General features: G+C 45.4%; 1 protein-coding gene and 1 long non-coding RNA gene across 2 annotated transcripts in view; one reads left to right on the top strand and one right to left on the bottom strand.

Moving 5' to 3' along the window:
- Positions 1-823: 823 nt before the first annotated feature.
- On the bottom strand, positions 824-3252 carry LOC146432393 (uncharacterized). The gene is made up of 3 exons (XR_014854429.1): positions 2933-3252; positions 1950-2072; positions 824-1058 (listed from the first exon to the last, which is right to left on the bottom strand). It is a non-coding gene; the product is annotated as an uncharacterized LOC146432393 (long non-coding RNA).
- A 127-nt stretch (positions 3253-3379) lies between these two features.
- The window catches only part of CDH8 (cadherin 8), a 154774-nt gene continuing 141123 nt past the window's right edge, over positions 3380-17030 (top strand). The window contains exon 1 of the mRNA XM_085072000.1: positions 3380-3945. The gene's annotated coding sequence lies outside the window, so the exon portion shown is untranslated. The remainder of the gene's footprint in view (positions 3946-17030) is intronic.

Here is a 17030-nt window from a genome sequence, read left to right as displayed (position 1 = left end):
ATGAGATGACCCTGAACACTGACTGCAGCCCTGGCTGTGGCTGAGGTGCCCCTGAAGAGACCATTTCAAGCCACTTCTACTGAATATATTTTTAAGCAGTAAGGTCTAAACTCTCCGTCTTCAGGGAACAGTTGATTGCACTGCTGAGGAAAAAAGAATGAGATGATAATCAAGTGTTTTTACAGAAACATGGAAGTGAGGAGAAATGGTGGAATTCCACCATGCCATGGATTTAAGGTGATAGATATTTCCTGTCTGTCCATGCATGGGAAATCACATTGGGGTTTTAATCTTTCTTCCTCATAAAAGCAAAGCAATATGGAAGAAAATGTTCCAGTTCTCTTCCAAGCAGAGGTTAATTTTTCCCCATTCTCCATCACAACCAGTCAAGAAAAAAACAACCCCAAAAGACTGAAACCCACCTTAAACAAACAAACAAACCCTCAAAAAGCATGCAAAAAAAAGAACCAAAAATACCACAAAAACAAGATGAAAAATAACCCCAAAATAACAAAACCAACAACCAACCCATACCTCAAGCCAATACATTTTGTAAATATTCTGGTTTTTTTTCCTGATCCCAAAATTTAATATGAAAAATTGCATTCCAATTTGATCCATGATGCATTCAATCATATGCATTTTGCAGATTATTTCTTTCTTTCATAATTAAACTAAAAATCCTTATCCCTTTGCAATGGGAGTCAGTTCTGATTTTTGCTTAAAAAATGAAATGGCCATTTAGAAGATGGAGGAATAATCTTCCTTGTAATATTTATTTAAGAGGAAATAATTTTTAGCCAGCATATTCATCAGTGTTATGCAATAGTGTGTGTATATATATATCTCACTATGATAAATATCATTAAATAATTTCATTCGGATAGGATGCAGAAAGTTGCAAATGCTCCTTTGATATTCCAAGCTTATTTTTACATTAATTTTAATCCATACACTTCCTGTCAAGATTTACTCCCTCACCTGAAAGCTTTCCAGCAGGGGAATCCAAGGATGGCATAATCCATTTTAACAAGACACTTCCCATCCTCTCCTACAACCTGAGGATGAAAGAGCACAGCATTTGCCCTGGTAATTTCCAATTGCAAGAAAGGTCACATAGAACAAATGGCACAAGTCAAAGGTTGAAATCAAAACAAAAAGCTCAACTTTTAAGCTGCACTTGGAGGTACAGCCTCTCCCATTAGCTTTCTTCCCACACACAACTGTGCTGCCTTTAAAGCAGGGACAGGAGGGAACTTATTAGGAAGAACTTTTATTCTTGGTTGCTTCCATCAGATGTTTCTAATAGAAATTGAAACCAGGTGTGCAACCACTCTTACTGAAACCTTAGAAAAGTTTGAAGCTGGCATTAATTGCCAGGAGTAAAGGCAGGCTAAGCATCCTTATGCTTTCCTTAGGACAAGATCTGTATTTTCACTGTGTTGTTCAGCTGCTGGAGGGATGGAGGAAAAAAATACCCTTTGCTTCAGCAGAACCTCAGGTTAAAGGAAGCCACATTTCTGATCTTATCTATTGCAAAGCATTTTGTATTTCCCTCAAGGCTCTCTGCCTGCTTCAAGTTAGTATTGTGTATTTTTATATCCATCCTCCTCCAAGGAATCCTCTCAGGCTCACAGCTTGGCAAGTAAACGCTTGGGCTGAGGGAAGCAAAGAGATAGTTAGATGTTTCTTCATTGACCTTGAAAAATGGCACATTCTGGGTGCATTTTGCTACATTCCCGTAAGTTTGGGACTTTTCAGGAGGATTTGTGCAATAAGAAATGCACCTGTTATCTGCAATAACTTACATTTAGTTAAGATAAAGTCAAGCAGGTAAGAGCTCCACATGAAAGGTCTCATTCACTGTCTCACACATGTGCATGCATTCATAGGATCAGCATGGAAAATAAGATTAACAATCACTGAACTGAATTATATGGCACTCTTACCATATAGAGGAATATTAGGGTCCACTTTCTGCAATCCTAGACAGATCTTCAACAAAGTAGTCATCTTATCTTTTGCCTAGTGGAGAGGTTTGAAGTGCTATGAATGAGGTCCAGATGACCAGCCTTGTGAAAAATAAAGTTGAGCAGTGAACTCGTTTCACTAACACAGAACCACATTCATTTTAACCACAGTATGGGGCTGCTCAAGGAGAGCTGGAAGATGGATTTGAGGGCACTGCAGCTTCCCCACCAGCACTGGTTCAGAGGAGAATCACTCCTCCATTTTTAGAGTCCCTGCTGTACCTGGCCACGTCTACACCTTGTGCTCTCACCCCTTATCTGTCGGCAAACATCAGAACTTGGGAAACATTCAGTGCTGTGATGTATTATTAAAATTAACACATTTAATCTGCTACCAGATAATCCATGCAGCATGAAAAGGAGAAAAACTCCAGGAAGAGGAAGGCGGGCAGGGGATGGCAGTGGCCTCGGACGGGACGAGTCCCCTCCGGTTGGGTAAAGCCAAGGCAGGTGAGGATGCCCAGCGCTCCAGTGCCGGGGCCGTGCGGGATCCGGGGGCTGTGCGGGATCCGGGGGCTGTGCGGGATCTAGGGGCCGTGCGGGATCCGGGGGCCGTGCGGGATCCGGGGGCTGTGCGGGATCTGGGGGCTGTGCGGGATCCGGGGGCTGTGCGGGATCTGGGGGCTGTGCGGGATGATGCCCGGGCCGTGCGGGATCATGCCGGGGCTGTGCGGGATCTGGGGGCTGTGCGGGATGATGCCGGGGCTGTGCGGGATCGGGGCTGTGCGGGATCTAGGGGCTGTGCGGGATGGTACCCGCCCGGGCTGTGCGGGATCGGGGCTGTGCGGGATGGTGCCCGGGCCGTGCGGGATCCGGGGGCTGTGCGGGATCGGGGCTGTGCGGGATCCCTGGGCTGGCAGTCCCAGAGGGATCAGGGGACGGGGCGAGGGTCAAGGACTTACTGCACGCTGCTCCCTCGCTGCGGCTCCCGCTGCGCGGAGCTCGGCTGGCGCTGCCCCGGGGCCGCTCCGCGCAGCGCCCGATGAGAGCCTTGAGCCGCCCGCGGCTCGCCGGGCGCGCTGCGAGAAGCGTCGGTAAAGGATGCCCTCCCCGTCCCCGGGCCGCCCGCAGCGCCGTCACTCGGAGACGAGCGGCTGCCCTCGGCCCTCGGGGTGCTGCCGCACCGCCCCGCACGGCTCCCCCGGCGGGCATCGCCCCAAAGCTCGGGGGGCTCCTTCTCGCCGGCGCTCCAGGCACGTCCAGCCCCGCGGGCACGTCCCCGGTGGCCCCGCTCCGGGCCCGGCCCCCCCGCCCCCGGGTCCGCCCGGTGCCCACCCCCGCCCGCCCCCCGTGCCTTCATCCCTCCACCCCCGGCTCGCTCCCTCCCTCCCTGCCGGCCGCGGGAGATGCCCCGGCGCGGAGCTGGCGGCCCGGGCGCTCGGCACGGCCGCGGGGAGCCAGCGGCGCCGCCGCCCCTGCAAAAGTTGTGTGCTCGCCGGGGGGAAGGCGGGCGGCGGAGGGAGGGGGAAAACCACCACCCCAAAGTGCTTACACGAATTTCCCAGCGCTAGACCTGCCTCCGAGATCAGCCCAATAAGAGCTGTCAGGGGAGGCTCCCGGCTCACTTTTCCACATCGCTTCACAGTTACGTTTGGCAGACAGGCAGGCACGATAGCGCGCTCAGCCCCGGAATTAGCGGATTTATTTGGAATAACCCTGCTTTCCTGGAGACGTGCGGCTGCCGCCGGCTCGTGCGAAGGGAGAAATTGCTAACTGCGCTCCGGCATGCAGGCACAGGGACCCGGGAAGCCCAGCAAGCAGCGGCTCCGCCAGCATCGGCAGCCTCGGGAAGCATGAGAAGAAAATCCGGAGAGCCCTGCCTGCTCCCAGGGACCGGCTGATGTTTTTTTACCTCACCCTTGCCATCCGCGCGTGAAGTGGCTGTGGGCGAGCGGCTCCCTTGCTCCTTCAAAGAGTGAGTATTCATTTGATTCAGCCAATTTGCGGCTGGCTGGCAGAGGGCTCTCGCTCCGTGGGTTTCTGGCTCTGACGGGCTCTGTGCGTGCAAGGTGCGCTGGGCGAGCGCCTTCCCCGTCCTTAGGTGCGGTGTGAGGCTGAACTGGGCTGCCTCATTGAGTCCGGTGCTTTCAAATTCCCCCTAATGAAAATGTCGTGGGACGGGTGTTAATATTTTTTTAATTATCATTATTCTCTCGGGAGAAGAAGTGGTGGTAATTGTATTTTCCTTGCTGCTTGTTGGTGTTTTTTAGGGGAGGTTTATTTTTCCTTCCCTTCTACAACCCTCCTCTAAAGGATCAGGAGGACTTTGGATCACACAGGGTTGCTTCTAAGGCTGGCGAACCCGTTTCTTCTCCTTGTTTTCTTATTTAGTACAATAAGTCTCTGGGCTATTTCACTGTGTTGAATAGATGCAGGGCTGCATTCATGCATTGAAATAGATTGCAGTTTTCGTGCTGAGAATAAAAATCACCACCAGCCAGATATGTAAATGAGGGAGGAGGAGGCTGGAAGAACCTTGAGGGGGGGAAATCCCCCTGATTTATCATCACCTTCCCTCCCCCCACAGCTTTGCACCCCCTAAGTAAGTAAATAAATAGGAATGGCTTCACAGCTCCCTTTCCTACTTCCAGGGAGGAAAGCATCCCAGAAATACTGCTCTTCTTAAAAGCTGCGATGGGTATGAATCTGTAGCCATAACTAGCCAGGAGTCATCCCTGTCCCACAAGTTGTTTTCCTCCCCATCCTTTGGCTGACTAAGCAGAGGATGCACCCAGCTGAAACTTGGGAGAGGCAGAAAGCGAAGCCCCTTAGCCCCAGCCTCGCTCGCTGCTCGCTGCCAAGGCTCCAGAGCACAAATGCAGGAGCCTGTGGCCCCCTGAAGCTGCTGTGGCACTAAACGCTTCATCTTCTCTTTGAGGAAGGCAGAGGAGGAGCTCATCCTTCTATTCTGCTTGGCTCCAGCATCTGCTGGGTAGCAGCAGCCCAGCCGGGAGCCCCGAGCCGCCAGACAGCATCCCTGCTCGGCAGCACCGGCTGGGCGAGCCTGGCAGCCTGCGGAGCCTGGGGCAGCTCCTAGGTGGGGAACAGAAAAGAGATTAATTCCAACCCTCATTTAGTCTCTGCCTACCGCCATGAAGGTGACACTACTTAACACGGGCAGCAATTCCTTGGCGGTTCGTTGCCGTTCAGGCGCGTCTGGAATTTGTCTCAATTCGAGCAGTTTGCGTTTAGGAGCAGACTAAATAGGGTGGAATCAATCCAAGCTGGCAGATCCCGCCGCTCCACAGACCTGCTCGCGTTGCCAACAGGTATCAAACTGTACCCTGCTCTCCCTCCCTCCCTCCCTCCCAGACAGGCACAAACACACACTCTGTTCCATGCGAACGAGTCTGTCTCTTCTCTCTGAAAGGAGAAGAAACACTCATACAACTTTTATAAAGGCTGACACCTCTAAACAGCTCACTTGATCTCATAAACAGCTCGCCCGTAGTGGCGCTGGCTATCGCAGACAGGTGTTTTTTGGGAGGTGCTGATGGCAAGAACTCAAAGAGCCTTAACTGTTTATTGTTTCAAATGGAACCTGTTAGCGCTTAATGGAAGGGAAGTTAACAGCTGCTCACTTCAGTTTCAATTAAAGAATAGAGCTGATAACTACCAAAGCTATAGATAAAGAATCCTCTTAACTTCTCTCATCCTCTTTGGGAAATTCTACAAGAGTTTCTCCGCAACAAGGATAAGGAGAAATATGCAGTGCTCTTGTATGAATGATATTCCTCCTCTGTGTTCCATATCAGACTGCTACGAGCAAGTAGAGACTCCACAATAGGCTTTTCAGTATATATAATAAATAAATTCAGAAGACCGGAAAATTACCCTCGTGTATATTTTTCTTGTCTTTAAAAAAAAAACGGTGAAGCATCTAGAAGAAGTTAGTATTTGACATACCTGTGAAATTACCAAATTCCACACCCATAAAATCTGATAACACCAGCAGCCCAAAGCTCTCTGTGGTGTTACCTGCCAGCCTAGTTGTATGGATGTTTGTGACAGAAGAACCCTAGGAAGGGATTATTACGTGATATTTTCATCCTTTAAGCTTTATTGTTCCACCTCACTGCTTGCAGAATGAGCAGAGCTTTCTGGTAGCTTCCTCCTAAGCTATTTATTAACTCCCTCCTTTTTCCCAAACTTGCATCCTGGCTATGGAGGATGTTGGTTTCCATGCTTAGTTGTAAGCTGAGGGCCTTCAGTGTCCTTGGAGATCGAAGCATTTCATGTAAGTTGGTTCTTAAATTATCCAGGTGAGCAATTTGTTAACTGGGCAGGCTGCTAGCCAAGAAACTAACTTTGGACATTTTCTTCAATATTAAAAAATCAATAACACTCCGTGCGCCTGCTTAATAAATGCAACTGGTTTTAATAGGAGAATCGCTGGATATGACAGCTGCTCCTTTTATACCTTTCATTTAAAATAAGTTTGCATCTCTGCAGGGCGAGGCAGAATCCACCTCAGATGAAGTCACTCAGCGCCTTTTCAATGTTCTTTAGTCATTCCCATCAGCTCCTGCTACTGAGGTCCAAAACAGAGTTGTAAAGGGAAAGTAGTCCCACAATGAGATATAAATTCACTTTTTTTGTGAATTTGTAATCTTTTGAATTTTTGCCAATTTGTGATCTTCAGGATTTTTCTAATAATATTTCACCTTTATCAAATAAATTTATCTGTGGACATTTTATTTGCACATCTGCTAACATATGATGCATTGTCTTCTCTGGAAAAAATATACTTGTAGTCCCTTTTTCAAGATACAGAACCATTTCACCTGAGAACTCACGATCAGCAATGGACATGGGTTTAGGTCTGTTAGCCCTTGAAGCAGTTCTTGAATTTTCTTTTTCCTCTCACACAACTGCAGAGTTCATCTTTTTAAGTAAGACCATTCCCACAGACTTTAGGTGGGACTTTTTCAGACATTTATTGAAAATAGGGGCCTGGAACCCACCCACCTGACTTGTGGTACCTACAGACCATTTCATTGCCAAAACTTGAGAGACTTTCAAGCAAAAGAAGTACTGATCTGAGATGATGAACAAGAAGGAATGTGAACATGTCCTGTAATTTCTCAGAGCTGTGCATTGCTAAGTGATGATTGTGCATGTTCTGTAACAGAAAGCGACTGCTCGTGCAGGTGTTTTTATAAATCCCCCATAACCATCAGATACCCCATCTCTAATCAGCATTCCATTTCCATTTTATTATTATTAAAGCCTGACCTACTATCGATACAATTGTATGCTTACAGTATACACTAAAGTGCTATCATAAGAGTCTTTCAACTATGAATATAAAATAATACAACCCAGATTCTTTCAGTGGGAGGCAAATGCTACGGCAATTTGAGCTTGGAACATTTTAAGCATCATTGCTACCACAAGATCACATCAATAGAATTAAATTAGATCATGGGAACTCAAAATTTTTCTTAGTGTTGTTGCCATAGAAAAAGGTGGCTCACTTCAGAGCTTTCTGAACATAACTATTTGAGCAGTAGACAGAACAAAATAATGTCCAATTTGAGATTTCAAATGAGTGTCTGTATATATATATATATTTATATTTATATATATATACACACACACACATTTATTTTCCACTCCTTCTTTGTTTTAGAATCTGTTCAGCATGTTTCTCATTTTGTCAGCCACGTAAATAACATCAACTCAGTGGCATTTCAAGTACATTAATAACATTTTGTTCCCAAAATACATTGGGTACTGATGGTACCTCGAGTAAGTAGTAAGTGCGAGCTGAAAAGAAAAAAAATTATCTGTGAACCAGTTCAGTTACCAACACATAGTCTTTTACTGGAGACAGATGGTATAAAATCTGATTTCTGCCTGCCTTAGCCATGAGAGCAGCTTTTATCCATGGGTTGGTTGCAGTGATAGCACTCCTAGAATTGATTTTCCAAGGTGTTGATCATGATGTGTCTTGCGGAAATCATTTGAAATTGAGAATGATGAGCGCCTTGGCTTGGATTTGAGATGAGCAATGTCTCCCAGTCCCAGATCTGCGAAGGGAAAACTCCCATGGGAAGTGTCCTCTGTACCCTGAGGTGCCCAAGCCACAGCCAAGCTCACAAAGGCATTTCTCAGTGTCTTCACCAGGTCTTTGGAACAGATGAGCGAGTTCAAAATACCATGAAAACAGTCTTGGCAGTCCCTAGGTCACAGTTTCAGCTTTCTGATTTGGTGTAAGATCACCCAAAGTGGCTTCTTCCAGGGAAGCACTGCTCAGCCTCATTTGAGGTACTCCCAACCATTTACATACAATTCCTTTGCAGTCGCTGATGATCAGAATCTTATCCACGTATTTTATATATTTGTTTTATATAAAATAGAAAAATAAAATATTTTCAATACATATCTATTCTTTCCAAGCCCTAAATCATACTGCAAATGGACTGCATGCACTCAGGAGGGAGCACAATCCTCTAATTGAGTTTTGCAACACTTCAGTTGTGAATCTCTTATGGATTAAATGTAACAGCCATGATTGCCCTTTAAGTAACAGATCATCAAAACTTAATGTCACTGAAGTTTAGGTTGAGTTCTGTGTTCTGGTCTCTGACCTTTATTTTTTGTGTGTTTCCTGAAGTTAGATTAAAACAAATAAATGGGTGAAAAAATCCCACAAAATCTCACTCGGGCAACTGCAAAAGAAATTATTTTAACGTCAGAGAGCTCTAATTCTTTCCAAACAACTCATCTAAAGTGATGGTAAAACTGCCATCAAATTCAGTGATGCAAAATTAGAAACCTTCGCTTCTAATTTCACATATCTCAGCAGAAGAGATTAGGGTAGGTTTACTGCAGTCATACTGAATATAGTTAGAAAGGTCCAGGTATATTCAGATTTTTCCTTTTTAAAGATTTTTTTAATGCACACGCACATATTCATGCATGTATCTGGAGAGTTTATGTAGCTGTCACTAAGTCATGGTGTCCAGTCATAATTTTATCATCTTAGTTTAATCAGAATATATGTCCAGAAGACTTGTAGGTTTTGCCTTAATTATTATGTTTAGTTTAATTCTGTAGAGAATACCCAACATTCATTAAACAAAACCAATAAAAATGTAAGCTCTGTTGTATATATTTATATATTTTTTTTAAAAGACTGAGAAAGAAGCCCAGAAAGCAAGATATTTATGTCCTCCATTAATATTTAAAGATTTTTTTTCAGGAAGTACAGGATAAGCACATCCCAGCTGCTGAAAGTCTCCTGATAAACAATGCCCCAGGCAGAGCACAGTTAACACCTAATTCTCAGTCGCAGGCCAATCTGTTTTTCTTTTTGTGAGCTCCCTTCACGTTGAGCTCACCTTGCCTCTCTCCCCTCTCTCCTTCCAGAGGCACAGAGGTCTCACATTCTGTAATGCACCTTCAGAAGGGGAGCAGCGTGTGACAGCTGAGCTTGTTCAGCCCCTGCAATGCACTTCTATTTTAGTCAGAGGAAAATAGCTTTCATCAGTGGACTGGAGAAAATAAAAATTACTTCAGATCGCTTCTTCCTCTTGCTATAGGATGAAAACAATGCTGATGCAACTGTTTTTGTTCTGTTTAAGTTTCTGGACCACTCTGGAAGTCTTGTCTGTCTTTGCTCTCTGTTTTGAGCCTGCATCGTGAGATGATGTTCTGACACACATCAGTGGAGTGTGACTCCCAGAAACCCAAACATTTCTTTTTTCCTAACTATAAGAAGTTGATGGGGGAGATTGCAAATACCATTTGTTCTTTTCTAGACCTAAAGCAGCTGTGTTGCCATTTTAATACCTATGGCTTTCTTATCAGCTGTGATGGAAAAAAACCCATCCACACCAAAAAACCCCAAACCCAATCAAACAAAGAACCCAGCTAACCAACCAAAACCAAAATGACCTTAAATATCGTAAGGACTTATTTCATTAGGGAGGAAATTTCACCTTCAGCTGCAAACTGTGGAGCACATGCTGCCTCTTTGTCCTGTGCCTGAGCATGTGTAGCACACTGGAAGTCCTGAGCACTGCACAATGCAAGGAATAATAAAGAATAAAAATAGTTTGAAGGTTCTGACGACACCCTTGGTGGGTTTCTTTAAAAGCATTCTGGTTCCATAAAGTAGTGCCTGCTTCTGGAAAGACTGACAGCTTTATATACAAAAAATCTGAGCCTTGGCAGCTTTAAGGTTGGCCCATATTGATTTTATTATCGAAGAGTGACAAAAATATCCCCAATAAGAAATTCTATTGATAGCAGTAGAAGTTGAACAGTAAGCATGATATCACTGGGTCGAGATACTCTTTTGTGGTTTGCTTTTTTTTAAGAAAGGATTTCCTGATAGTAAATATTTATCAAAAATTATAAAATATTTAGGTAGTCACTTACATAAAATAGAGGTTGTAGATGAGATAAAGTATCATGTTAAGCAGTCACAGCATAACAAACAATTTATTACAATATTAAGGGAGATGATTTCAGTGCAGTGTACATTGTCATTTTCCCTTTATCCCAAAGCCTCAGTCCATTGTGCAGTGACTTATATGCTGTAGCAGCCTCACCTCCACTCCGGACCACCAGTTGTGGTGTTTCCCAGTTCAAGAGTACAGCAATGAAGGAAGAGGAATTTATCTTAGAAAAGCTTTTCTAGACCTACCTTCCTTCCTTCCTTCCTTCCTTCCTTCCTTCCTTCCTTCCTTCCTTCCTTCCTTCCTTCCTTCCTTCCTTCCTTCCTTCCTTCCTTCCTTCCTTCCTTCCTTCCTTCCTTCCTTCCTTCCTTCCTTCCTTCCTTCCTTCCTTCCCTTCCTTCCTTCCTTTCCTTCCTTCCTTCCTTCCTTCCTTCCTTCCTTCCTTTCCCTTCCTTCCTCCCTCCCTCCCTCCCTCCCTCCCTCCCCCTCCCTCCCTCCCTCCCTCCCTCCCCTCCCTCCCCCTCCCTCCCTCCCTCCCTCCCTCCCTCCCTCCCTCCCTCCCTCCCTCCCTCCCTCCCTCCCTCCCTCCCTCCCTCCCTGAAACAGATCCCTAAAACTGAACTAACCTGCTTTTGATAATCTTCCAGATAGATTAATAAATCCTTCAGTAAATATTGGAGGTCTAAATGTTGAAGAAACCATTGCATTTCTGTACCTCTCTGTATGCCCACATGTCTGTATTTTCCCAGTGCGTGGATTCCCTCAGCTATATCTGATGCAGAGACTAACACTGTGCCTGAAACAGTCCTTTAGCATTTGACACAAGCTCAGGAACTCACTTAATAACCTAAAGAACTGTGCAGAAGTCTTTAAAGAGTAGCAGAGCATGACTAAGCTTAAAAAAATACAGTGCCATATCTTTGCTCACTGAATTGCTCCATGTGTGGTTAGGGCAGAACACCTAAGACAAAAAGCAAGAGAGAGGTGGTGCCTGTTGCCAGTGCTGCTGAAATAAATAGTGCTTTAGGTGTCTGCTTTTGATTTCCCAGGCAGCCATAAGCAAATTGCCACGAGTAGTACATCAGAATAAACTCGGACAATTGATTTGCAGTTGGATTGGCAGGAGCCTCTGACAGCACAAAGGGTTCCTCGCCGTGCTGCAATAGCAGAGCTCGTGTAACATTTCCCATCTCGTTTCCCTCCCTGTGCGATGTCAGGTGTGTGGCCGAGGGAAGGGATGTGTGGCTAATGCTTTAATGCTTCTGTGTGTTCCAGCTAACTCCAGGTGACGTAACAGTCCCTTAAAATCACTGTTAGTGGCTGAAATCTAGTGCAGCTACACGGGGTAATTAGGATGTGCAGCAGGGCTGGGACATGCCTGGCCTGGAGTGTGGCTGCTGGCTCTGTGCCCTGTCCAGCCCCTCTGCCAGGGTGGGCTGGGTCACAGCAGTTCCCTCCTGGTGAAGCCAGCACATCTCGGAGAGGTTTCCATCCCTAAAACCTGCCCTGCTGGAGCCTGGTGTCAGACTAGCACATCTGGGAGAGGTTTCCATCCCTAAAACCTGCCCTGCTGGAGCCTGGTGTCAGACCAGCGCATCTGGGAGAGGTTTCCATCCCTAGAACCTGCCAGCATCAATGAACAAAACCACATCAGGCTGTATACCAGGAGTCCATCAGAGATTTATTTAAGTAGTTTGCTGTTCTTAATTGCCTGTTTCTCCTCTTCTCCAGAAGTTTTCCTCCGCTCAATTTTGTTGATTCAACTATTTCTCTGCTCTCTGAAGCATATAGTGAAACTTCATATGCTTTTTGTCAGCAAGTTGTTCTCAAAACTTCCTGTTGTTTGCCTGTAGTTGATGGGTTTTTAGTTCTGCAATGATCTGGGTTAGAATCTTGAAGGAAAAGTCTTCTTGAAACAGGGATTTGTTGCAAATTGTTTTTGTTAACCCACATTTCACTGGCCTGTCTGGCAGCGTTGATTGCGAAGAGCACAACTGCAGGGACAGTAAACTGCAGTGAAGGAGGAATGGGAATGGAGACCAATTATTTGAAATGTGCAGCTTGCATGTTGTGGGGGCTGAGGGGGGGTAAGAGCCTCTTAAATGAAAATTGCTCTTGGTGGAATTATAGCATGAGCAACGGCCTAACCCAGCTCTGTCAAAATGATTTGGTTTTAAAAACACCTTACTATTAAAGGCGTTTAAGTTAACAAGATCATTTTGACAGAACTGGGTTAAGGAGTGACTGCACACTCAGTTCTGCTGGCAGAGAAGAGGCAGGGGAGTCTAGCCAGGCCATGCCAGTGGCACTTTGCAGTGGGCACTGGGGGCAGGACTGGAGCCACTGCCATGGCAGCAGGGCTGCTTACAGCCTCACTGCTGTCCATCCTGCTCTTAGGTGGGAATTGCTTCTTAATTTGACTGTTTTGTAAGTGAGTAATCTTTACACAAACAAATAATCCGCTGAGGAGTAAGGGTTATTATTTATGGCAAGAAGTATTCACTCCTTTGCAGTGGAAACATGAGCGCTCTGCCTTATCCAAAGTGATTTAAATCAAGTTCAGGTACAATTTAATGGAAATGTACTGGGAACAGGATGAGTGTGGAGCAGAGTTAAGCAGGTGAGGATGACATGTTTATTTGCTGGATGTGGTGTCTTGATAGTTCTGTTCTGGTGGACTTTGGGATTGTTCTGCTTTAGTGGCAAATTAAAAACTTTTACCACAGTTCTCCTATAAGTGTGAGGGATGGAGTAGCTCTGCTGGGAGGAAAGGCTGGCAGAGCTGGGATTGTTCAGCCTGGAGAGAAGAAGCTTTGGGGTGACCTCAGTGTGGCCTTTTGGTGCCTGAAGGAGCTGCAGGAAAGCTGGAGAGAGACAATTGCCAAGGGCTGCAGGGCCAGGAGACAGGGAATGGCTTCCCAGTGCCAGAGGGCAGGGCTGGATGGGATCTTGGGCAGGAATTGTTCCCTGGCAGGGTGGGCAGGCCCTGGCACAGGGTGCCCAGAGAAGCTGTGGCTGCCCCTGGATCCCTGGCAGTGTCCAAGGGCAGCTTGGCCATTGGGGCTTGGAGCAGCCTGGGACAGTGCAAGGTGTCCCTGCCAGGGCTGGGGTGGAATGAGATGGGTTTTCTGTCCCTCCCAACCCAACCCACTCTGTGATTCTATGAAGAAGAGTAAGAAGAATTCCTTCAAGTGGGACTGGAGCACTAAAGCCTTTTGTTTTTGTTACTGAAAGCTTAAAGCTCTGTTGTGCTGCCAGACAGGGATGAGTGAAGGAAAGATAATTGTTCTTCCCACTGGGGAAAGGCTCTGCAACATTTTGCTGCTTTTGGGGGAAAGGACCTTATCTGAATCCTTGAGAAATGGGACTAAGAAGCAAAAGTTGTAGTGTAGCCAATGCCTGGAGAGGTAAAAAAAAAAACCAAACTTAAAAAGTTTAAGAAAGAAAAACAGTAATAATTGTAATTGTAGCAATAATAAGGAATTTGCTTGGATGATACCAAAGGAAATACTAAATGTACATAATACCTATATCTGTGTACAGGGATCCCAATTTTGCCAACCTATTGACAAGGGAAGAACAAGCCCTGCTCATGAACTGTGGGAAACCTGTGATATGTAATGAGAAACTCACTGTTGCCCAAAGAATTTCAGATAGAGGAAGCTGCAAGATGTAAATTTTTATCAAGGATACCTGTTTAGCTTTCCTATTTTATTCTCCTAACCTCTACTAAAACTTACCCACAGCTCTGTTTTGCAGGAGTAAAAATTCTTATTTCTGGCAGACGTTAAATTAAATGAGTTCTCCTGTGCCCAAAGGCCCACGAGGGTGGCTGGGTGGAATTTTGGGGCTCCAGAGGGAGCTTGCAGAGTGCACAGGTTTTCCACTTGCTGCCACCCAGCACCTCCTGGGACTCCCTAGGTGGTTGCTAAATGAAAACCTCTCATCAATTATTTGAGGCTTGTTGTATTGCAGCATGCATTTGCTTATATTAAATTAGCATCAAAGCTAGAAATTATTTAAAGAACGAAATATAGTTGATTCTGAGAATTCTACCAGGAAAACCCTTCTAGGCAAAAATCATCCATTTTTGTCTGGCATCTCTAGTGTAACTCATTTAAAGAAAGCAGTACCCAAGGGCTTTTCTTACCTTCATAACAGTTGTTTAGGAGCTGATAAAATCCACTGCAATGAAATAGTGAGGGCAAAGGGCTGAGATGCTGCATATCATCACTGCAAATGAAATAATGGAAAAACTTCGTTGCAGTTCCTAAGACAACCTTCCATGTCCCTTGCGTGAAGGAACACGAGTGGCTCTAAAATCTCTGAAACTGAGATCATGGTGTGGATCAATGCATGGGCATTGTAATAAAGTGGTTTATATGACCAGATGAATATTCTCTGCTTTGAAAATGAAAAAAAAATTGATTTTTTTAAAGCTTTTTATGATGTTACTTTTTTTCCTTTTCAATGGGAAGTTTATACCTTCAGCTACTTTTATTAACTTTATTAATATTTTGAACAAATCTTCTGCATTCCAGTGCTCACCTTTTAAAACTACAATATGATTTTAAAATAACTGTAGTGAAATGAGCTCTGTCAGAAGCACTTTCCTCTACTCAAACACAAAAGGAACTTTATATCTCTGTACTGCCTGTTGCTATCCCTGGCTCTAACTCTGTGCAAGGGATGAACTCCTAGCTGGAACCTGCACAGATTGGAGTTCCAGGAGAGGTCCCAAGGTGTGTGCCATTGTTTTCTGAAGCTGTGTGCTGGTTATGTTCTCCTGTAGGTTATAAACCTCTTCATAATCACTTTGTGTTGCACTTGTGCAAGACTTACGCACTGCATAGCTCAGAGTTTTATGAGTAGTGCTCCAAGATGCAAGTTCCTGTGAACAGAATAATATTTTCCTAAAACTCTCTCAGCACACACAGTGGAAAACAAACCACTCAGCTTTATCTGTACTTCTCTATAGGCTGTGCATGGATAACAAAATTTATGAATACAGTCTTTAAGTTGGTGAAAACATAAGGCAGTTGCTTGAATCTCTGCTCCATGACATAGTGGAGAATTTTCTTTCATCTATTTGCTACATTAAAGAAATTCTTTATATTTTAAATATCACTTTCCCCTCTCAGGGACGAATGGAGAACTAAAGCTGTTTTGTAAACAGCTCTGCTGGATTAGAGTTGATCTGTAGTTGTATATATCAGACAGTGTATGGGGAAACCACTCAGAAGATCACTGAAGTTTTAAGACAGCAGCCCAAGGCCATCTGAACATGTGGAGATTAAAAGCAAAAATTACACCTTAATCAACACCAGCAAAAATCTTTATGAAGGTGGAGCACTGCCCCAGCCCTGGGCAGCTCAGCAAGGAGCTGGAGCTGCTGGAGAGAGTGCAGAGGAGGCAGCAGGATGAGCAGAGGGATGGAGCAGCTGTGCTGGGAGGAAAGGCTGGCAGAGCTGGGATTGTTCAGCCTGGAGAGGAGAAGCTTTGGGGTGACCTCAGTGTGGCCTTTTGGTGCCTGAAGGAGCTGCAGGAAAGCTGGAGAGAGACAATTGCCAAGGGCTGCAGGGCCAGGAGACAGGGAATGGCTTCCCAGTGCCAGAGGGCAGGGCTGGATGGGATCTTGGGCAGGAATTGTTCCCTGGCAGGGTGGGCAGGCCCTGGCACAGGGTGCCCAGAGAAGCTGTGGCTACCCCTGGATCCCTGGCAGTGTCCAAGGGCAGCTTGGCCACTGGGGCTTGGAGCAGCCTGGGACAGTGCAAGGTGTCCCTGCCAGGGCTGGGGGGGCAATGAGATGATTGTTAAGATCCCTTTTAACCCAAACCATTGTATGTTTCTGTGATTCTGTGCAATACTCTTGAAGGGCCATGTGCTTGTCTGGTTTTGTTGCTTTAAAAAAGGTGGTTCTGGCTTCACTGGAATGATTTTGCTGCCATTCCATACTCACCTCTTCTTTAGACCGTGGCATAATGTAGGAAGGGAAAATGCTACTGTGTCTCACCTTCTGGTCTTCCCTGATTTCTGACTCTGCCTTTACCTATGGCTTTTAATATGTTCTTATTGCCTGATTCAGTAGCCCTGTCAGTTCCTCCTACACATCTAATCCAGAGGATTACAAATTAACTGCCAGGCACTTCTTGATTTTCCTATTAGCCAATGTGCAAATTGCTGGGCCACATATTTCAAATGCCTTGTGGTGTTCTGCTCCCAGGAATGGAGAAAAGATGTAATTTCCAAATTTGGTGAAGAATTTTTGGGGTCAATCCCACCTCCATGTGTTGCACAAAGTGAATGCCCTGATTCACTGCTAGAGCCTAAATGAGAGTTTTTTCTCAGCTCTTAGAAGAACAGGTTGAGCAGTAGAAAAATTTATCCAGCTCAATTGTTCCACAGTGATCACATTCCTCAGCAAAACTGGTTCATGCCAAAGTCCCATCAGATTTTTTCTCCTTTGCCTTGCAGTGCCCAGCTTTGCTGTCAGCACTCAGAATCTGCCAGCTCTGTGTGCTCTGAGCTTGTGTGGCTGGGCTGGGGTTTAAATGGCTCGGTGTGTGCATTGCTAATAGTTCTGATGTGGTTT

Source organism: Lichenostomus cassidix, chromosome 11 (genome assembly GCF_008360975.1).
Source record: "Lichenostomus cassidix isolate B80296 chromosome 11, HeHo_3.0, whole genome shotgun sequence".
NCBI lineage: Eukaryota > Metazoa > Chordata > Aves > Passeriformes > Meliphagidae > Lichenostomus > Lichenostomus cassidix.
The sequence above is the reverse complement of the archived record's forward strand: the minus strand, read 5'-3'. Positions and strand labels throughout refer to the sequence as shown.